Genomic DNA, 23,637 nt, shown 5'->3' with positions numbered 1-23,637 from the left:
AAAGTTTCTTTCATGATAATTGGGCCTGATTTATGTTGCAACTGAAGCCCATTTGATCTAATTCTTATTTATTCTAAACCTTAGGCCCAATTTTATATTAACTATAGAAATTGCTCAAACTTATCTCAAGCTACCAATTAGTTTTAAACATTTGGAAGGCCTCTAACTTAGATTAGTGTACTGAGTGTACATATGTAGAGACGTGAGTGTTTAGTAGAGAGATCAGAATCAAAACCTTAGAAAAAGAAGGAGAAAAGGAGAAGGGGAAGAAAAAGAAAGATTAAGAGGTATGGATTATAATTTCTTCACAAAGTGGTCATCGTTTTGCCAAACAAATTAGTTAAATCCCATGAAATTTGTACCACAATTCTTCCTCTTGCTGTATAGGTTAGATAAGTATTCCCTGTTTCTGGATTTTGGTCTAAAATTTTGGGAAAGAAAGGGGAAAGGTCGCCGCTGTGCGACGCAGCAACCTGTTCAACCCTTTCCTTATGTGAAATCATGGATTTTTCGTGTATTTTTATATCACGTTGAACCTATTCTGATAGGCTTCGAGAATCTTGTCTCGGGTCTTCATTTTGATATTGTTTGATTTACCGTTTTGCTGTCGAAAGTTACAAAAAATGAAGGGAATAGTTTTGTTATGCCAAAAAATAAAATTTATAATTTGACTCCATTTTAAGAGTTCACTGGGTTCTATAATAAAGAAGTAAATCCCTTTTCATTTTCTTTTGATTCTTTTTGAATACTCTAAACTCTCAAATCAAGTCAGTAGCTTGACTTAGTTTGTCAATATCTCTTCCGCAGTTCGAGACAAGCTTAGCTGCAAATGATCCCATCTACTAGGAAATTCCTAACTTATGTCATTTATGGACCTACACTAGAATTCTAAGTTAGAATTACAAACTTTGTAGGTCGAGACGAGCTGGCAGGATAGGAACTTTTCACACATATTGCACTGTACTCTGAGATCGTCAAGGTGGGTTTTTCTATAACTCAAAACCATGTTTTAAAATGCCATGTGAACATGTTAACTGTGTTTATAACATTGTTTACAAAATGATTGGGTTTTTCTATAACTCAAAACCATGTTTTAAAATGCCATGTGAACATGTTAACTGTGTTTATAACATTGTTTACAAAATGATTGGATATTTGAGACTTCAGGCAAGAGGAATTCCGAATTTCAAGCATAGACGGTTTACTTTGTGACTAAATGTCTAGATAAGTAACCGTAAAGTATTCATGTGATCACATTGAGTCTCTTATCCAATGAAGAAGGGTAAACTTTGTTATAAAGTGTGTTTATCGTTGTTTATTTTTAAGCATGAAAGTATGTTTGAACGAATGTAATACCCACTGAGTGTTTTCTGGCACTCAACCCAAATATTTTTCAAATGGTTTCAGGTGCTGGAGATCAAACTGGGTGAAGACTAGCTGTTGGTGTGGATTTAATGGTGACCACGATGTTATGTGGATTTTTGCTTAGATCATCCTTAAACTTGGGTTTGGATGCTACCAATTAAATATCCTAGCTACTATTTTGTAAAAGGAAGAAAACAACCAGTTTGAAACTTAGGGACCTAGTTGGCTAGTGAGTTGTTAGATTGTATAAACAAATATTTTGGTATGTATAGAAAGGTTGACTGTAAAGCTTTTGAATACGTCGTCTTGTTGGCAAGATATCTTCGTTGTTGGCATTTTTTTTTATTAGGTTTATATAGAAGTAAGGACTTGAAAAAAAGCTATGTTGGAGTTGAATTCAAACTTGAAGTGGAGGTGTTGTCTATTTCGAAATTTTATTTTGAAATCAGCTGAACTTTTCAATTAATATTTATCATATAAGAATGTAGGTAGGTTTTAGTGACATCTCTATTCTGCTTAATTGGGGGGTTACAACTATAAACTTTGCTGCTAAATATTTGTCAGAACTTTACCTCTAGCAATGTAAATATATATGTAAGTTATATTCTGCTTAATTGGGGGGTTACAACTATAAACTTTGCTGCTAAATATTTGTCAGAACTTTACCTCTAGCAATGTAAATATATATGTAAGTTATACATTAAACGACACTAATTTATGCAATTCGAAGTTAAACGTCTTCATTTGAGACAACACGATATAAACTTTTTAATGTTTTTAATCTTTTTCACAATGATTAAAATTAAAACTCATTAGCAAAATCAATTAATGATATAAAAAAAAACCGATGTTTTTTAGAAACGATGTCATTATGTATTTAATATTAATTAAAATATATCAATATATTTAAACTGACATGATTTTATTGTCATAGCATATTTGATTTTGACATAGTTATTTTGATTTTAACCACTATGGAACAATTACAAAAATTGAAAATGTGTGATTTTATATTTTAGTTTCAAACATTATGGTTAAGATCAAATCATTACCTCATTTCGTTATATTTTTTTTCATTAGTTCGTCCATCAAAATTACTTTTTATTTATTTAGGTAAATTTCTCTGTAATAAAGTAATTTTATTTTTCTATTTACTATACTTTAACATTTTTTCTCATAATTTTCTATCCCTCAATTTCTAATTTTGCATTAAAATCTTTGACGTTCAGTTTTAAGACTATTTTCCGTCAATGAAGATGGGAGATGTTAAGATTTTATTGAAACCATTCGGAAATGCCGGACTCGCAACCCAAAGAATTGAGGGGTTATGGTTAAGATCAACCCATTTTAGCCTAAAATAAAGAAAGCTCGATCGACCGAATAGTTTGAAATCGAGAAAGATGATCGGAGTGATATTCTTGATGATAAGTACAACAATATAATAGTAGATGAAGAGCTTATACCTATTGTATTTAATATTAAGTGATGCATTTCGTTTGAACATAAAATTTAACATGTTAATAGAGTATAAAAGTATATAAAGTAGAGAGAATAAATGTTTAGAGATAATGGAATGTGATTCGTACTTCTATTCTATTTATTAATTTGTGTGGTACGATAGAGTGAAGGGGAGAACAAGATGAACATGTAAAGAAAATGCAAATAAATTGTCATTTCATTCATATCTTTATTTTATTCCTACATTCATTATATTCCATTGTAGAAAAACATAGAGGTATTGTTTTATATTTTTTTGCTAGAAAAAAATTTACTCATTTAAAGAAGCAACCGTGTATATCAGTAAACAAATTGAAGTCAAATGACTATCACTAATGTGATGCATTTTTAAAAATATTATGTTTATTAATTTACCAATAAAAAATGACTTTGACTACTTATTCAAAAATGATTTGACTAGTTCTTGGTTAATAATTTATAGGGAATGGTAGAAATTCATCATCTAGTTTCCCACAAAGTACTCCCATCTTTTTCTAATCAAAATTTTTACTTAAATATCAATAGGATACAGTTACCCCATCGAAAACTAAAATTTGCTTCTCTCAGTACTCATAAGATGATAATCAACCCCTATCATCAAATATTAATACTCCTATAAGGTACTTATTCCTTTTAACAAAATGATTAGTACATGTATAATTTTTGTATCATAATATTTCTCTCTTATAAAGAAATGAACAAAATATATTAAATTACTACTACTAACTAAAATATTCTCAAATTTAACTAACTTAAATTTATACTCCTAGTTATTAAATTCTCGGATAGAGTAATATTTATAAAAAAAATTATAATTTTAACATAAAAATATCAAAGGATTATAAAATTACAAAATTGCTATGCTATCCACCATATATGTAGTTCCATCACTGCGCGTCTGCGCCTCTTCAGCTTGCATATAATAACATGGTTGCTCAGTTTTGGGACAAATTAAATACTAGCTTCATTTCTTTAGGTTTTCAATAAATCCACAATTCGTTTCCACAATAATTGAAATCATGGTTCTTTTCTTTTTAGTTCGATCTTCTCATCTGATGCAAAATAAAGTATGAGAGTGGCAAAATAAGAATACTAAGACATTTTACTCTTTTGCCAAAAATAGATTCAAATTATTTGGACATCCTAAAAAATAACACGACTTACTTAGCTGATATAGATGGAGTATAATTTTGAATATACCCAAGTATGTGATTTAATTGAAACATGGACATGTACAAACTTCATGAGTTGTGGTGCTTTGTAGTTGTAAAAAACTTGAAAAATAATGCAAAAACACCTAATAAGTGATTTACTTGAAATATGGACTTCCCATGATTTCTTTCTCTTACTTTATATTTCTCTTATTTTAATTGATGATTTTAATAATTATTTTGATAACTTTTGAGACTTCAAAAAAAATAATAGTTGCTTCTTGAATTTTAACGGGTGGTCTAATTATATAAATCCCCAATACATGCTTTAGGTTATCCAAAAATCCACAAATGGTTTCCTTGAGGGTCAAAACTATGGCTCTTTTCTTAGTTATGGCTCTTCTCATTTCCTCACAAGTTGCAGACGCTCGACAACTCCATCCATTTCCATGTAAGCACTTCTTTTCTTTGAACTAGAGATAGGATTCAAACTTAAATTATTTTGAAGGAATGATTATTAATTAATTACATGATTTAATTCAGATAAAGAAGGTGAGAAGATGATCACAAGTTATGCACGTATTCATCCTGAGTCATTTAAGTGCCCCAGAGGATGTTGTTATCCTCAAAAACCTGGCTTAGACCAACCCCGCGGAGATTGCCAATGCTGTCGTTAGCCCAACACTCACATTTCCGACCAATCTTTTCTGTTTTATATATGTCATTTTATGCTGTTAAAATAATTAAATGTAGAGTATAATAAAGGAAAATAAAGTTCGAATATTTTGAAACGTTGAATTTATGATTTACAACTGCCCCAAAATCTCCTGACTAACTGAAAGTTTTCTTATTATTTCTTTTGTTAAACATCTTGACTCCATTTTTAATTTGATCTTAAGATTTTTAGTGTTTGCAAAATAATTTTAATATTCTTAACACCTAATAAAAAATCCCTTACATTAAACTGTAGAAAGATTAATGCTGCTGTTTAAAACTTTACCTCTAGCGATATACCGGATACGGTTGCTTCTTTGAAGGCAAAGAGGCAACGTAAATCGGCACACAAATTGAAGTCAAATGACTATCACTATTGTTATGCACTTTTTTAAAATTTATGTTTATTAATTTACCAATAAATAATGACATTGACTATTTCTTCAAAAATGACTTTGATTACTTCTTGGTTAATAATTAACGGGGAATTGTAGAAATTCATCATCTAGGTAGTTTCCCACAAGGTACTCCCATCGTATTCTAATCAAAATTTCTGCTTAAATATCAACCCCTCGTGTTGCGTTAGTGTGCTAACGAATTTATAGTAATAACTAATAACTTTCAATTCTGTATATTAAAATTATCAACACAAAGACATAATTATATCAATATACATGTAAATTTAAATATCAACACAAAGACATAAGTTTATCAATACAAGAAGATTGATAAATTTATGTATTTGTTTTGATATTTTAAACATACAAAATTGATATTAGCAATTAGTTATTACAATAACTTAGTTATTATTTGATCACACACCTCAACCCTTCTATCATCAAATTTTAATAATCAATAAGGTACTTATCCCTTTTATATCAAATCTTTACCCTCACAATGTAATTTATGGATTATTATGTAAGTTTATGTTGGAACAAAGCATCTCCAATGGAGGCTAGCCTATCCGCTAGCCTCCATTGCGACCGGCTAGCGCGATTTCGGCTAGCCTCCATTGCAACCTCCAAAATCGGCTAGCGACCGGCTAGCGGTTTTTTTATACTATTTTTTTTAGGTATTTTAATTAATTATGTAATTTTTTGTATTTTAATTAATTCTTGTCCTGATGATGTGGCGTGAGGAGTTTCTAGTCCTAAATGATGTGGTAGGAGGAGTTTTTGGTTATGCTATTGCTAGCCTATTGCCATTGGAGATGCTCTTACTAATTTATGTATATAATACAAAATTAAATATTTTAATTTCATAAAAGACGATCATTTTTTTATTACAAGAATATAGTTGTCAAGAAAATTCATAAGTTCAATATATTATATGCAATATGACCTGATGGGCTAGCCCAGCCCAAAAGAAAATCCATGTAAGTTCAATATTTTATAATCATTATGGCCTTATAGGCTAGCCCAAAACAAATTGCGGAGTCTCATCTCATTTTATTTTAATTCTTTCTTACTTCTTATAATTTGCAAGTGAAATTTTATTTATCCATCCTGATTAAATTAATATGAGAATAATTTAAAAATACAATGTTCATTAATATGTTAATTTAAAAACAAAAATTATATGTTCGAAAATTTGAAAAATACACAAAATATTTGAATCATCTTATTTTTACAATATATGGTGCACGTAATACGCATATAAATTATAATATCAGCGTATACATTCTTGTTCAGATACAAAAACCACACATTAATGGGAACGTATATAAATTCATCACTCAAATTTTATAACACGCGCATGGAAATTTTCCTCTAACTACTCCAATCGCTTTCTTATTAAGTATCTTTCGTTGACTCACTTTAAATTAATGTCTTCCAAGAAAATGAATTGTTTAATATAATTAACTAGAGAGAGAAAATAGTTGAACTAGTGCTAATGGTTTGTAAAGTCTATTTCTTGAAATAAAAAAATTATTCTTTTTAGAAAACATTGGATGTACTATAATAAGTTTATAGTCGTCGTTTATTTTTTACATGAATTATCTTTCCCTAGATCCACACAGACTGCCTAAGACCACACATTCTATATCAATACTTGAAAATTAAATTATATATGTTTCCCCGTTCATGAAAAAATGTCTCATTTTGCTAGTCAATAATTTAAAATCTCATTTAACTTTTTCTATTTTAGGTAACATTCATCTAACTTATCACACTCTCATTTTATTAAAAAAAAATCAATGTATAAAAGAGGGTTCACTTACCACTAACTCATTTCCCATTTTTTCTTTACAAATTCAAACAATTTCTTAAAATTCGTGTCGAATAAAAATAGGACTATAAATTGTGGACAGATGGAGTATATAGTATTCCCTCAGTCTCACAATAAGAGTCACATTTTTCCACTTTGGTCGGTCTCATAAAAGAGTCACATTTCACTTCTACCGTAAACGGTAAGTAGGTACCACATTCCACTAATTCACTTCACTCACATATTATTATAAAATCAATATAAAAAAGTTTACTACATATTGCACTAACTTTTTCAACTCACTATTCTTTACTACTCCATATTTTAAAAATAGCAACTCTTTCCATTTTAGTCTCATCTCTTAAAAATAGAAACTTTAGAATCTTTTTACTTTTGGACGTAGACTCCACAATCCACTAACACTATCTTCACTATTTTTTCTCTTCATCTCTCTTACTTTATTCATTTTTTTCATTTTCTTTCTTACTTTATCAATTATGTATTAAAACCCGCGCATGGAAATTTCATCGTTTTCTCATTAAGAACTCTTTCTTTCAATCGCTTCAAATTAATGTCCTCCAAGAAAATCAATTGTTTGAAAAGTTATACCCTCTTTATTTCCTAAAACAGGAACTTTGAAAAGTTATACTCCCTTTATTTCATTAAACAGGAACTTTGAAACAACCCAAATTTTAATATAAAATTAGTAAAAATTACTCCCTCTGTCTCACGTTATTTTCGGTATTTTTTCGGCACAAGATTTAAGAAAGTTGTGTTTAATTAGTTAAATAAAGTAAAATAAAGTAGAAGAGAGAATAAAGTAATAGGGATGAGAGAAAATAAAGTAAAAGAAATAGTAATGACTCAAGTAACTTAAGACAACTCAAAAAGAAATACGACTCAAGTAACTTGAGACGGAAGAAGTAAGAAAAAGAAAAAAATAGTAAAGTAAGAAAGCCAGGGAGAAAAATAAAGGTGAAATTAGTATTAGTGATTCATAGAGTCTATTTCTTAAAATAAAAGTTTTTACTTTTAGGAAACATACTAAAATGAAAGAATTACTACTATTTTTAGGAAATAAAGTACTATAATAAATTTATAATCGACGTTTATTTTTAACATGAAATATATTACACCGGATCCACACATAGACTGCCTAACGTCCTAAACAGTTGCTTCTTGAATTTTGACGGGTGGTCTAATTATATAAAACCCCAATACATTGCTTTAGGTATTCTACAATTCCACAAATGGTTTCCTTAAGGGTCAAAACTATGGCTCTTTTATTAGTTATGGCTCTTCTCATTTCCTCACAAGTTGCAGACGCTCGGCAACTCCATCCATTTCCATGTAAGTACTTCTTTTCTTTGAACTAGAGATAGGATTCAAACTTAAAAAAAATATTTTTGAAGGAATGATTATTAATTAATTACCCTGATTTTATTCAGATAAAGAAGGTGAGAAGATGATCAGAAGTTATGCACGTTTTGTGTGCGCCAGAGGATGTTGTTTTGCCTCTGGCGGCGATTGCCAATGCTGCTGATAGCCCAACACTCATGTTTCCAACCAACATTTTCTGTTTTATGTAATTTTATGCTGTTAAAATAAATAAATATAATAAAGGATATTGGCATCTAATATCACAAAACTTTCAAAAAGTTGGTTTTTTCCAACGAACTTTAAAATTGGCAAATAATATCATGAACTTTACCCCCAGTTTGTTTTTTTCCAAGAATGAAAAAATTCACACAAATAATATTATGATACGGATTTGTTTTCATAATTTCTCGACAACAATTTTGAGAGCTTCAAGTTTTTCAATCTTTGAAAATAGTTTTTCTTGAAGCAGACCCTCCAAAATTGTTTTTCAATCTATTTAAATAACATGAATTTTTTCATTCGTGGGAAAAAAACAAACTGGAGGTAAAGTTCGTGATATTATTTGCCAATTTTAAAGTTCGTGGGAAAAAACCAACTTTTTGAAAGTTTCGTGATATTAGATGTCAATATCCCATATAATAAAGGAAGATAAAGTTTGTCCATCAAATTACTTTTTATCTATTAAGATAAATTTCTCTGTAATAAAGTAATTTTATTTTTCTACTTACAATACTTTAAACATTTTTTCTCCTAATTTTCTATCCTTCAATTTCTAATTTTGCATTAAAATCTTTGACGTTCAAATGTAAGACTATTTTCCGTCAACGAAAGATGGGAGATTTAAAATTTTATTGAAACCTTTCTGATCTGAAGGACTCGCAACCCAAAGAATTGAGGGGTTATGGTTAAGATCAACTCATTTTAGCCTAAAGTAAAGAAAGCTCGACTAACTCAATCGAATAGTTTGAAATCGAGAAAGATGACCCAATTGATATTCTTAATCATAAGTGATACATTTCGATTGAACACGAAATATAATAAATTAATTGGATAGGTAATAAAGCATGAAAGTATATAAAAGAGAGAAAATAAAATATTAGAGATAATGGGATGTGATTCACATTTCTATTCTAATCATTAATTTGTGTAGTACGATAAAGTGAAGGGGAGAACTAGATAAAAATGTAAAGAAAATGCAAATAAATTGTTATTTCATTCATATCTTTATTTTATTCCTCATTTCATTCTTATCTTTATTTTATTCCTATCTTCGTTCTATTCCATCGTAGTTTGACATAGAGGTATTGTTTCTTTTTTTGCTAGAAAAATATTTACTCATTTAAAGAAGCAACCGTATATCGGTAAACAAATTGAAGTCAAATGACCATCACTATTGTGATGCATTTTTTCAAACTTTATGTTTATTAATTTACCAATAAAAAATGGATTTGACTACTTCAAAAATGACTTTGACTACTTCTTGGTTAATAATTAATAGGGAATGGTAGAAATTCATCATCTAGTTTCCCACAAAGTACTCCCATCTTTTTCTAATCAAAATTTATACTTTGAATGTCAATACGTTACAGTTACCCCATTGAATACTAAAATTTGCTTCTCTCCGTCATAAGATAATAATCAACCCAGATCATCAATTATTAATACTCCTATAAGGTGCTTATTCCTTTTATATCAAAATGAGTAGTACATGTATAATTTTTGTATCATAATATTTCATAATCATAACACACGCATGGAAATTTCCCGCTAACTACTCCCATCGTTTTCTTATTAAGAATTCTTTCTTTGACTCGCTTCAAATTAATGTCTTCCTAGAAAATGAATTGTTTGGAAAGTTATACTCCCTCTATTTTCTAAAACAGAAACTTGAAACGGCACAAATTTTAATACAAAATTAGTAAAATAAGAAAAAGAAAAAGAAAAACTAGTAAAGTAAGAGGATTTGGAAGAAAAAAATAGTGAAATTAGTTTTAATGGCTAGTAGAGTCTATTTCATAAAATAAAAGTTTTTACTTAAAGAATGCATTATAATAAATTTATAATCGACATTTATTTTTTACATGAAATATCTTTCTCTGGATCCACACATAGACTGCCTAATAAGACCACACATTCTATATCAATACTCGAAAAACACATTGAATTTTAATTAGTTGCTCCAGTAATTACGTGTGGTCTAATTATATAACATTGCTTTTTTAGGTTTTCTACAAATCCACAAATGGTTTCCAAAAGGGTCGAAACTATGGCTTTTTTCTTAGTTATGGCTCTTCTCATTTCCTCACAATTTGCAGTCGCTCGACAACTCCATCCATTTCCACGTAAGCACTTCTTTTCTTTGACACTAGAGATAGGATTCAAACTTAAAAAAATATTTTTGAAGGAATGATTATTACTCCCTCCGTCCCACATAATTTGACCCAGTATTCTATTTCGGGTCGTTCCATATAATTTGTCCCACTTCACTTTTACCATTTTTGGTAGTGGACCTCATATTCTACTAACTCATTCCTACTCACATTTTATTACTTCATCCGTCCCGCTTAAGATGACACGTTTTCCTTTTTAGTTTGTCCCAACTAAGATAACACATTTCCTTTTTTGGTAACTTTCTCTCTCCAATTAATACACTCAACCACTTTGTTCTCACTCCATTTAAAATATCCATCTTTCTTTATCTCTCTACTTTAATACTTACACCCATATTCTCTCTCTTCAATTAAACACTTTAACCAACAACTCCTAAAATCCCGTGCCGGCTAAGCAATGTGTCATCTTAGCCGGGACGGAGGGAGTATAAAACTAATACTTTAAAAGTAGGACCCACGTCCCACCAACTTTTTCAACTCACTTTCCATTAGATTTCTTAAAATCCGTGACGGGTCAAAGTATCACAAATTATCTGGGACGGAGGGAGTAATTAATTACCCTGATTTTGTTCAGATAAAGAAGGTGAGAAGATGATCAGAAGTTATGGACGTTTTGTGTGCCCCAGTGGTCGTGGATGTTGTCATCCTCGGATTCCTCGACTTGACAGAAGCGGAGATTGCGAATGCTGCCGTTAGCCCTACACTCATGTTTCCAACCAACCTTTTCTGTTTTATATATGTAATTTTATGATGTTAAAATATATAAATACAGGAAAACAAAGTTTGAATATATTATTTCTAAACGTTTGATTTTTTAATTGCCCGAAAATCTCCTGACTAACTGAAATTTTTCTTATTATTTTCTTTTGTCAAACATCTTGACTCTATTTTTAATTTGATATTAATATTCTAATATAATATCTCAAATACCTAATAAAAAATCCCTTACATTAAACTGTAGGAGGATTAATGTTGTTGTTTAAATATTTGTCATAACTTTACCTCCAGTGATATACCGGTATATAGTTGCTTCTTTAAAGGCAAAGAAACAACTGTAGATCGGTATTGTGATGCACTTTTTTTAAATTTATATATGTTTACTAATTTACCAATAAAAAATGGCTTTGACTACTTTTTCAAAAAGGACTTTGATTACTTTTTGGTTAATAATTAATGGGGAATTGTAGAAATTCATCATCTAGTTTCCCATAAGGTACTCCCATCGTTTTATTATCAAAATTTCTACTTAAATATCATTACACGCGCATGGAAATTTCCCTCTAACTACTCCCCAATATCGCTTTCTTATTGGGTATCTTTCGTTGACTCGCTTTAAATTAGTGCCCTCCAAGAAAATGAATTGTTATACTATTCACTATTTAGTAAAGTATGAACTTTGAAACGTTACGAATTTTAATATAAAATTAATAAAAATAAAATAGAGAAAAAATTTAATAAAGTAACATAACGGGGAGAAAAAATAGTTGAATTAGTGTTAATGGTTTGTAGAGTCTATTTCTTAAAATAAAAGTATAACTTTAAAAAACAGAATAAAATAAAAGATTTATTATTTTAGAAAACGGAGGATGTACTATAATAAATTTAGAGCATCTCCAATGCTATTAGGCCAGCCATAGGCCAGCCACTCTCTCTCCCTGCCACGTCAGCAGCACTAAAAATCCACCTGCCACATCAGATTTAGGCCAGCCATAGGTCAGCCGCGAAAAAAATAATTCAAAATATACTACATTTACGGAATTAGAATTACGATTAAATTACGGAATTAAATTTACGAGACATATACGGGAAAATTCATTAATTGCATTTAAAAAGGTACATAGATAAAAAAAATTTACATTTAAAAAGGTACATAATAAAGAAAAACACCTATCGCCGTGCAGTCCTCCGTGCCCACAACTCTTCAATTATATCCTTTTGGAGTTAAATTTGAGCATCCACTTGGCGCATGTCGGCAAATTCCATGAGGCGGTCGGCTTCATCGAGAGGTACCCCACGTCGTACGTTAGGGGTGGCCGTTCTGTGGCTTGGACCGGCTTCATCGTCATTGGCCCAACTAGTCAGTTGTACGCCTTCGTCTTCGACGATCATGTTGTGCAGGATAATGCAGGCGTACATTATTTGGGATACGCATGTGACATCCCACAAACGCGTTGGACCCTTAATTGCCGCCCATCGAGACTGGAGCACACCAAATGCGCGCTCCACGTCCTTGCATGCCGACTCCTGTCGTTCCGCAAAGTAGGCCTTCCTTTCATCACTTGCGTGCCTGATCGTCTTCACAAAGACAGGCCACCTAGGGTATATCCTGTAACACCCTTACTGGATTAATTTAATAGTTAGATAATTGATGTCATATTCCAGTGTAAATCTCCAATTAATAGAAAGTTCTAAATTTTTCTTTATTTGTATATTTATATATATACATATAAAGCATAAGATATATAAAGCATATTATTATACTTAGCGAAATAAAAGTGATATATAACATCTGGATTTAAACCATCAACCTGTTTCCAAAAGTCATTGCATATATACATATATACACAACCCGAACTATTCGCAAAATATACATGTTTAACACAAGATTAGGAAGTTGTATAATGTTTGAGATATGTTACACTTCCAAAATATGCCATATTTAGCAACTCTAAAAAGGATTACCCAAAATCAAAAGCTTGGCTAGGAACTCGACTTGAGCAGCACAACAAAAGAGCTAGTCTTAATCACCTAGTCTGCAAGATGAAAAGCAGGAAGTGAGCTTCCACAATCATAGGGTTAAACTCTCCGAATTAAGTAGATGATTTGAAACATATACTATTAAACAAGAAGTCATTTCAAAGCTGACATTCTCACATCCACATACACTTGTGTGGTAGAAATAAACATCTAAATCATGAATTTATATCCTCACTCTTTGCGACCTTGTAGAATTCACCAGATTTATAAGTTAATAATAACCCACTACTCCGAATATTAAATCAAGCACATAATATTTTACAAATTTCATACAACCTCAAGTACTTAGTGCGAGGTTAGAGTACTCGGTTTAGGTCAGAGACAATTTCATATCAGATGCATACTCGGATTTTTGTCACTTGGAGTGCTCCGCACAGACCACCCATGAGGGCGTACATATATAATACAGATCAGAGATATCTCAGAGACAGAGGTATAGACATCTTACAGATATCAGATAGAGATAACAGATGTCAAAGGTATCAGATATCAGAGACAGAGGTAGATATCTCTGACAGCAGAGATAACAGATGAGCAGAGATATCAGATGATCAGAGATCAAGATCAGAGATATTAGATATCTGACAGATATCAGGCAGAGATAAAAGAATCAGAGATCAGAGTAGACAGAGCAGATCAGAGACAGAGATATACAGCACGCACTCAAGCACGAGGCGTAAATACAATCAAGTACACTATTTCTTGCACATTTGATCACATATGTAATTCAACTCCTCCAATATTATTACATTTCATATCATACACACCTAAACAATTCACATATTGCATCACCTGAATATACTTTACCCAATCACATAAACTTAATTTAGTTATATAAAAAAAAATTATTATGTGACTTATTACCTTGAAATCCAAAATGCTTTCCCGGATCACTTTACTCCATCACGTTCTCTTTGCTCGTGTCAGGATTACCTTTCAATACATAATCTTTATCAACACCATCACCAAAAAATATAATGTAAGCATAGTCACTTTTTATCAGTTAATACACATAGCTTATGAAAATAATCTTATATTTGTTCCAAAAGCCATAACAATAATTTGTAGCCAAAAATAGATAAAATGTTATAAACTTAAGTTCTTAATTAACTACAATAGTTGAGTATAAGGACTTCATTTATCCACTAACACTGTCCAAACATTCGGAAAATAATCCTAGATGTGCATCACTAACTTATTATAAACATCTTTCAACTAAAATACATAAAACTCATCAACTTTCACGTTCAGCTACAGGCTGTCCCAAAATGTGATTTACAAATAAAATATATATTTCTCAAATATTGATTTAACTTTTGTAAGAAAAGTAATTTCTCAAAGTAAATCAAATTGGTAGGACAAGATTCCAATCGGAATCACAATTCCATATTATCCCAACATCCAAGCATCATACTCAACAATTATATTCCATTCACTCAAAATAGACTTAGGAAAGCTAGCAAACAATTGATTTATTAAATTCATACCCAAATTTGCTTAATATCCCAAATTGGGGAAAAACTAACTTAAGAACCCTAGCTTTTAAATTTTGAAGCAGGAATTGAATACATTGATGATGTGAGGGACTTGCTTACTCAAGAGAAGACAAGTCTATTCTAGAATTGCCGGAAACCGGCGACGGAAGTTGTCGGGCAGCCGACGACGATGGCGATGCAGCAAGGAGAGAAATGGTTCAGCGTGTGGGTGTGTAGAGAGTTATCAAGTCAGGGAGGAAGATGAGGGGAGTTTGCTCACTGTCGCCGGAGGAGCATCGATCGTCCAAAGGGAGCGTTCCTCCAGTGTGTTCTTTTTTATGAAAAGTGAGAGTGAAAAATAATGTAGAATGGGGGTGAAGAGAGATTTTTTTTTTTCTTTTTTTTTTCTTTTTTTTTTTTACGTTGCTTCTAGAAGGGAGTAAAAAATCTTCCACCTCTTCAAATTCTACTTTACAAAATAAATAATTATATACACACTTCTAGTATTTAGTACATACTTCTTGCTACACCACACACTAACTTATTCTAATTAAAATCTTATAATTTAATTTATTCAAAATTTCAAAGCATTTAAACTATTATTATTATTTAGCTATTATTTTGTTAGATTTGGGTCGTTACATATCCCATCCGCCAAGTAGTAGCCCATATCATGCCGGTTGCCGTTGGCCACAAACGAGACAGCTGGACCGACGCCCTGGCACTTCTCGTTGAAGAGGGGGAGACGAGTTCTGGACGTTGAGGTCGTTGTTCGACCCGGCTACCCCAAAATACGCGTGCCAGATCCACAGCCGATAATCAGCTACGGCCTCGAGGATCATCGTGGGATTCTTTGACTTGTAGCCGGTCGTGTAGGCCCCCTTCCAGGCAGTCGGGCAGTTCTTCCACTCCCAATGCATACAGTCTATGCTGCCTAACATCCCGGGGAACCCATGCTTCTCCTCGTGCATCTGCATCAAATTCTGACAATCTTCGGGAGTAGGGCTTCGAAGTTACTGCTCACCGAAAACGTTCATCACGCCCTCACAGAAATACTTCAGACATCCAGGGCTGTCGACTCACCGATGTGGAGGTACTCATCCCACATGTCTGCCGCGCCTCCGTAGGCCAACTACCTGATTACCGCCGTGCACTTTTGAATTAGGGTGTGGCCGGGTCTGCCAACCGCATCGTGCCTGAAGCGGAAACACAGATATCGACGCTCTAATGCGCCAACGATACGCATAAATAACTCCCTGCGCATTCTAAAATGCCGCCGGAACATGTGTGCGGGAAACCGCGGGTTCTCCGAAAAGTAGTCGTTGTACAGCCGCTGATGTGCAGCGGCGTGATCCCGATCAATCACTGCTCGGTGGTGGATAACCCCTGGAGGGCGAGGTATCGCCTGCTGTTCCACCCTACGCATGTACCGCTCCATCTCGCGGTTCATGTAGGCCTCCATAGCCTCGTTCATCCTCCGTTCGTACTCCTCAGCATCCCCACCACTACCACCACTGCTACCACCCGCGTTACTCATCGCTCGATGATGCTCTTGTACAGAAAGTTAGAGAGAGAGAAAACTCGTTAAAACAAGCGGTGCAAATGAAAATGAAACTAAAATCGCTTTTATATAGGTTTCAAAAAAAAAAAAATTAAAAATCGGCGCTGGCCGATCGGGCCGCCACAATGGCAGCCAGCGCATCGGCTAGCCACACGCAATCGGCTAACCTTGGCCGGTTTTTTCGCCGAAATTCGGCTAGCCTACTCCAATGGTTTGGCTAGCCACGTCAATCGGCTAGCCTACTATTGGAGATGCTCTTATAGCAGACGTGTACTTTTGACATGAAATATCTTTCCCTGGATCCTCACATAGACCGCCTAAGACCACATGTTTATTTTTGACCTTATATTTTCCATGGATCCATACATAAACTGCCTAAGACCACACATTCTATATCAATACTCGAGAATTAAATTATTATTTTTTCTCATTTTAATCTATTTGTATATGTTCCTCCGTTTATAAAAAAAATTGTCTCATTTTGCTAGTCAGTAATTTAAAATCTCATTTTCCTTTTTCTATTTTAGGTAACATTCACCTAACTTATTACACTTTCATTCTATTATCAATATATAAAAGGGGGTTCACTTTCCACTAACTCATTTCCCATTTTTTTTCTTTACAAATTCAAACAATTTCTTAAAATCTGTGTCGAATAAAAATGGGACTATAAATTGCGGATGGATGGAGTATATAGTACTCCCTCAGTCCCACAACAAGAGTCATTTTTCACTTTTATCGTAAATGGTAAATAGGTACCACATTCCACTAATTCACTTCACTCACATATTATTATAAAATCAATATAAAAAAGTGTACTCCCTCCGTCCCAAGAAAGTTGATACCAAACTTTTGGGCACGTAGATTAAGAATTTGTATTAAATAAATAGGAGAGATGAAAATAGTACTAGGAAAGATAAGTGAAAGTAAAGTAAATAAAGGAATAAAGTTCGACTTATTAGATGTTTTTGTTTTTTATTAGAAAAGGAAATGACTCAACTTTGTTGGGATGGACTAAAAAGGAGTACTACTCAACTTTCTTGGGACGGAGGGAGTACTAAATATTGCAGTAACTTTTTCAACTCATATTCTTTACTACTCTCTCCGTCCTATAGTAGATGTCACACTTGGGAGATGACATGAGATTTAGGACATGTTATTTTGTGTTTTAAGTGGTAAGAAAAAATATACTCCCTCTGTCCCGGCTAAGATGACACATTTCTTGGCCGGCACGGGGTTTTAGGAGTTGTTGGTTAAAGTGTTTAATTAGAGAGAGAAAAGGTGGGTATAATTATTAAAATAGAGAGATAAAGAAAAATGAATATTTTAATAGGAGTAAGTAAAAATGGTTGGGTGTATTAATTGGAGAGAGAGAGTTTCTAAAAAAAGAAAATGTGTCATCTTAATTGGGACAAACTAAAAAGGAAAACGTGTCATTTTAAGCGGGACGGAGGGAGTAATTGTATAATTGATGTTAGAAGGATCTTTTTCCAAATGATGAAATGTGACATCTTTTGTGGGACAAACTAAAAAGGAAAGTGTGACATCTACTATGTGATGGAGGAAGTACTTCGTATTTTAAAAATAGTACTCTCTCCGTCCCTGAAAATTTGTCACCTATTTCCTTTTTTGTCCGTCCCTAAAAATTTGTCACCTTTCACTTTTGATAGTGGACCCCATATTCCACTAACTCATTATCACTCACATTTTATTATAAAACTAATATATAAAAGTAGGAGGATCCACATGCCACCAACTTTTTCAACTCAATTTCTATTACATTTCTTAAAACTCGTACCGAGTCAAATGGTGACAAATTATGCGGGACGGAGGGAGTAACTATTTCCATTTTAGTCTGTCTCTTAAAAATAGATACTTTAGAATCTTTCTATTTCTAGACGTAGACCCTATAATCCACTAACACTACTTTCACTACTTTTTCTCATCCTCTCTCTTACTTTATTCATATTTTTCATTCTATTTCTTACTTTTCCAATTTTTTTTCTCTTACTGTATCAATTGTGCATTAAAATCCGTGTCAATCATTCAAATATTTCTATGTTTCAAATACGAAGGTAGTATATTAGTATTTCTTAAAATTTGTATTAATATTAAATATGACTTTTATTGTAGGACGGATAGAGTACTCCTAATTGATAGTAGTAGTATTGAACGAGTCTTTGAATAACAGTGCAACGAGCCTTTGGATTTTTTAGATGATTTTAAGGAAAATGATTGGTGTCAATAGTAAATCGTCGGCACTGGCACATTCAAAAGGGTCAAACTTTCATACTAATTCGTCCTTCACACTTCACCCTTCACACTCTTCATGCTGATTTCAACCCGTGGGAATCCACACAAGAAAAACAATACTTCCTCCTATCCTAGTTAAATTGTTCTATATTTTCTTATTTGGACAGTCTATGATAATGTTCTTCACTTCGCATTCTACTAATTTATTCTCAATCACATTTTATTATTAAACTATTATTAAACTATTACTCTGTACCAATTTGTTTCCACAGTAATTGAAATTTTGGTTCTTTTCTTATTCATGGTTCGATCTTCTCATGGTGACAAAAATAGAGTAGGAGAATGGTAAAATAAGAATACTTAAATATTTTATTTTTTCTAAAAAAATTCAAATTAATTGAAACATCCTAAAAAAATACGACTCAACTTAGCTAATACAGGAGTATAATTTTGAATGCCTAATACTCCATGTGATTAACTGAAACACGGATATGTACAAACTTCATGAGTTGTGGTGCATTTAGTTCTATAAAACTTGAAAAATATTGCCAAAACACCTAATATGTGATTTAATTGAAATATGGACTTCCCATTCTCTTATTTTAATTGACAATTTTAATTATTATTTTGATTAAATTTGAGACTTAAAAAAAAAACAGCTGCTTCTTGAATTTTTACGGGTGGTCTAATTATATAAATCCCCAATACATTGCTTTAGGATTTCTACAAATCCACAAATGGTTTCCAAAAGGGTCGAAACTATGGCTCTTTTCTTAGTTATGGCTCTTCTCATTTCCTCTCAAGTTGCTGACGCTCGACAACTCCATCCATTTCCATGTAAGCACTTCTTTTCTTTGATAATCTTAATCAAAATTTCTCAGGTAATTCTTTGAACTAGATTGGTGGAACTTGAAGGAATAGATTGGAACTCAAACTTAAATTATTTTGAAGGAATGATTATTAATTAATTACATGATTTTATTCAGATAAAGATGGTGAGAAGATGATCAGAAGTTATGCACGTTTTAAATTTGAGTGCCCCGCAGGATGTTGTTATCCTCGCTCTGGCCCTCGATTCGGCGATTGCGAATGCTGCCGTTAGCCCAACCAACATTTTCTATTTTATGTAATTTTATGTTGTTAAAAATAATAAAGGAAAATAAAGTTCGAATATTTCTAAACATTTTTTCTCTTAATTTTCTGTCCCTCGGTTTCTAATTTTGCATTAAAATCTCTGGCGTTCAATTTTAAGGCTACTTTCCGTCGATGAAGATGGGAGATGTTAAGATTTTATTGAAACCATTATGATCTGAAGGACTCGCAATCCAAAGAATTGAGGGGTTATGGTTTAAGATCAACTCATTTTAGCCTAAAATAGAGAAAGCTCGACTAACTCGACCGAATAGTTTGAAATCGAGAAAGATGATCCGAGTGATATTCTTAATCATAAGTACAACATTATAACAGTAGATGAAGAGCTTATACCTCTTGTATTTATTATTAAGTGATACATTTCGTTTGAGCACGATATCTAATAAGTTAATTGGATAGATAATAAAGTATGAAAGTATACAAAGTAGAGAGAGTAAAATATTAGAGATAATGGAATGTGATTATGAATTTAATTATGTAATTATGTTTAAGAACACTGAAAAAAAACTTATCTTTTAGGGACACAAAAATGAAACGCAATTACTTGCGTTAAATTTTATTGAAAATAACAACAATTTAAGACGCAAAAGAAAATGTTTCTGAATGACAAATTAGCTAATATTTCATTATTTTGGACGCTTCCATCTGCGTTCTCTAATTTTAGTTGAGACACTAATAATAAGGACGCTTTTTGAAGCGTTGGTGGTAAATTTAGAAACACAAATTAGCGTCATTAATTGTATTAAAAGATGTCCTTGACTGTCTTTTTTTGTTGTAGTGGAAAATCAATATTTAGTTTTAAAGTATTATTTAAATACTTTATTCTTGTAATATTTCAATTTTCTATTACTTTTTCATAGACAATTTAAATATATTTTATCGACAATATATAGGGATGTGATCATATGATAACCCATATTTATGGTGATAACCTAATAATCCTAATTTTATGGACGAAAAGTATTATTTTATAGAACAGAATACCATTTTATGGTTTAAAAGTAGTATCATTTTATGCATGCCGAAAAAATATCATTTTATTGTGTATAAATATCATTTTTAGTAAAAATGATACTTTTGACCCATAAAATGATAGGTTATTAGGTTATCACATAAATATGGGTTATCATTATAGCTAGGTGTGGGTCGATACGATATATCGTATCGAAAACGTTGTATCGTGTTTCGTATCAAAAATATCGATATGAAAGAATTTCATATCGTTATCGTATCGAAAGTTTCGACATATCGAATTTCGATATATCGAACTTTCGATATGGATAATATCAATATCGTTATCATATCGATATTTCGATATATCGTAAGATCGATACGGAAATATCGTTATCGTATCGAATACCTGCATATTGAAAAATATAATTTCAAAACTGCAAAATAACACAAAAATTAATAAAACTTCAACATAATAAAATAAATTGTGTTCTTATTAGGGTTTCATATATATATATATATATAGGGGTGTGTTAGGGTCCTTACAGCATCTTAGTGTAAAACACAACACAAATCACAGCCCTTGGATCATTAGATTGGATGGTTGTGATTTGTTACATTATCATACTAAAAATCTACATTATTAGGTGAGGTACATTATTAGACTAGAAATGTACATTGTAAGACTAAAACTGTACATTTCTAAACTAAAATGCTACATTATTCAACTAAATTGCTACATTATTATCCGAGCTACATTATTAGTCTAAAATTCTACATTATTAGATGACACGTGGCATTAATCTAACCATTAGATCAAATGATCCAATGGACTGCAAGTGTTTTGAGTTTTACTTATACTTAGCGTTCTGACCTGAATACATCCCTATATATATATATATATATATATATATATATATATTCTAAATATATGAATGAATGAATTATATGGATTTATATATATTTATAATTTTAAACTTCAATATGTATTGAATTTCAATATGTTTCGATATATTCGATATATAACGATATATCGCGATATAAGGAAATTCATATCGTTATCGTATCGAACGATACGATACCGTATCGTATCGAAAATTACGATATACCGAAAATTCGATAATTTTTCGATATTTTTCAATACGATACGAGCGGTATATCATTTTTTCGATATTTTTCCCCAACCCTAATTATAGCGCATCCCTCGACAATATATAATGAATTAAAATAACAGATTTTTTGTAAGAAATCAGTTAGTTAATTAAATTATCAAAATAATTTTAAACCTATTTATTAAGTTAAGAAAAGAGCTAAATATATTATTTGAAAGATATATAATTGAAGTTTAGTACTCCTATTTATTTTTATATAAAATTTTATTTAATATCTTTATTGATACAGACACTTTAGTTTAGTAACCTTTGGAAAACTAACCCAATAATAATCAATTCTAATCATCAAATACTATAAACTTCAAATATCGAATAATAAACAAATATCAAATTATAAAAGTAGGAAAGTAGGTAAGTAAAGTCCGTCGCGATAAAGAAAAACTTACTTTTTAAAAACATAAAATAACGACAATTTAGTATATGCTAAAAAAAATCGTTCCAATATAAAGGATAAATTAACTTAACTTTTTGCCTTTTCAGAATGCGTCCACTTTGCAACCTCTAATTTTAGTTAAGATAAAAATAATAAAATTAATTATATATTTAACAAAAAATTTTTTTTTGCTGGATGTATTTCTCCACCTTTTATTTACAATTGCAATGAATGGCTGATTTTGACGTCCTCGAATAGAAGATAGCCCGACAGACGACCTGATTGGCAGATACTACCAATTTTCTTGGTATACTTTTTTGTCAAACATATGGACTTGGTTCTTGACTTTGTAGTATTAAATTTTATTGGTAGAGCATTGACTTTGATTTTCCCCAATGCTTAATAAAAAATTTCTGGCATATAAACTGAAAAAATTAACTTTTTTAATTTTAAAATTTATTTTCGTTTAATAAGATAAGGCCTATTTTCTATTAGTAATATTTTATTAACTTTATATTTTTATCTTCCTCATATTTTATAAGTTATGTACATTAAAATATGCTTCCAACCAAGAGTGCATAATCTTTTGAGATTGATGAAGTATTGTTTTTCTTCTTCCTACAAAAGATGTCACACTTGTTAATTAGGTAACACGTGATATTTTTTAGATGTTGTTTAATGTGTTTGAGTAGAGAAAAAAATGCATATAGCAAAGAAGGATTTGGATATTTATATAGACATAGAAAAATTCAAAATGATCAGCTTTCAATTTTGGATTGTCCCATTACAAGTGATAAGTTATTTTCCTTATTTAATAAAAACAAAATTTTAACCATTTCTTATGTTATTCTCTTTCTTACTTTATTTTCTCTTTCTTACTTCATTTTTTATTTATTTATTTTCTATATTTTAATTCAATATATATTATTTTCTTAAATTTCATGTCCAAAAGAAATCTATCATTTGTGGTGGAACGGAGGGAGTATTAGTTTCAACAAGGGACTCCTATGATCCTATCGATTTATTATCCAAATTTCTAATTTAATATTAGCGCGTTAGTCGTTACAAGTTGGCTGAAAAAGAGATCGAAATTTTACAAGTTGATTGCAAAAGAGATCATATTTCAAATTAATATGAATGCGTTGGAAGTAGGTTGCAAAAGAGATCAAAATTTCTAATTACATATGAATACGTTATACAACTTGGTTGAAAAAGAGATCAAAATTTCACTAAATAGA

The 23,637-nt window shown here is 31.4% G+C and overlaps 3 long non-coding RNA genes across 3 annotated transcripts; 2 read left to right on the top strand and 1 right to left on the bottom strand.

Annotated features, from left to right (window-relative positions):
- The first annotated feature begins 159 nt into the window (after positions 1 to 159).
- LOC125223805 (uncharacterized) lies at positions 160 to 1,664 on the top strand. The gene is made up of 3 exons (XR_007176782.2): positions 160 to 287; positions 915 to 979; positions 1,408 to 1,664. It is a non-coding gene; the product is annotated as an uncharacterized LOC125223805 (long non-coding RNA).
- Positions 1,665 to 13,341: 11,677 nt separating this feature from the next.
- On the bottom strand, positions 13,342 to 15,325 carry LOC125193312 (uncharacterized). Its single transcript, XR_007171561.2, has 3 exons — positions 15,058 to 15,325; positions 14,327 to 14,395; positions 13,342 to 13,458 (listed from the first exon to the last, which is right to left on the bottom strand). It is a non-coding gene; the product is annotated as an uncharacterized LOC125193312 (long non-coding RNA).
- Positions 15,326 to 19,455: 4,130 nt separating this feature from the next.
- Positions 19,456 to 19,947, top strand: LOC148933070 (uncharacterized). Its single transcript, XR_016135577.1, has 2 exons — positions 19,456 to 19,588; positions 19,738 to 19,947. It is a non-coding gene; the product is annotated as an uncharacterized LOC148933070 (long non-coding RNA).
- Positions 19,948 to 23,637: the final 3,690 nt, after the last annotated feature.

The sequence above is a fragment of the Salvia hispanica genome, chromosome 1 (genome assembly GCF_029641045.1).
Source record: "Salvia hispanica isolate PSC_SH4W2 chromosome 1, Shi_PSC_v1, whole genome shotgun sequence".
Taxonomy (NCBI): Eukaryota; Viridiplantae; Streptophyta; class Magnoliopsida; order Lamiales; family Lamiaceae; genus Salvia; species Salvia hispanica.
This window is presented reverse-complemented; position numbering and strand designations above follow the sequence as displayed.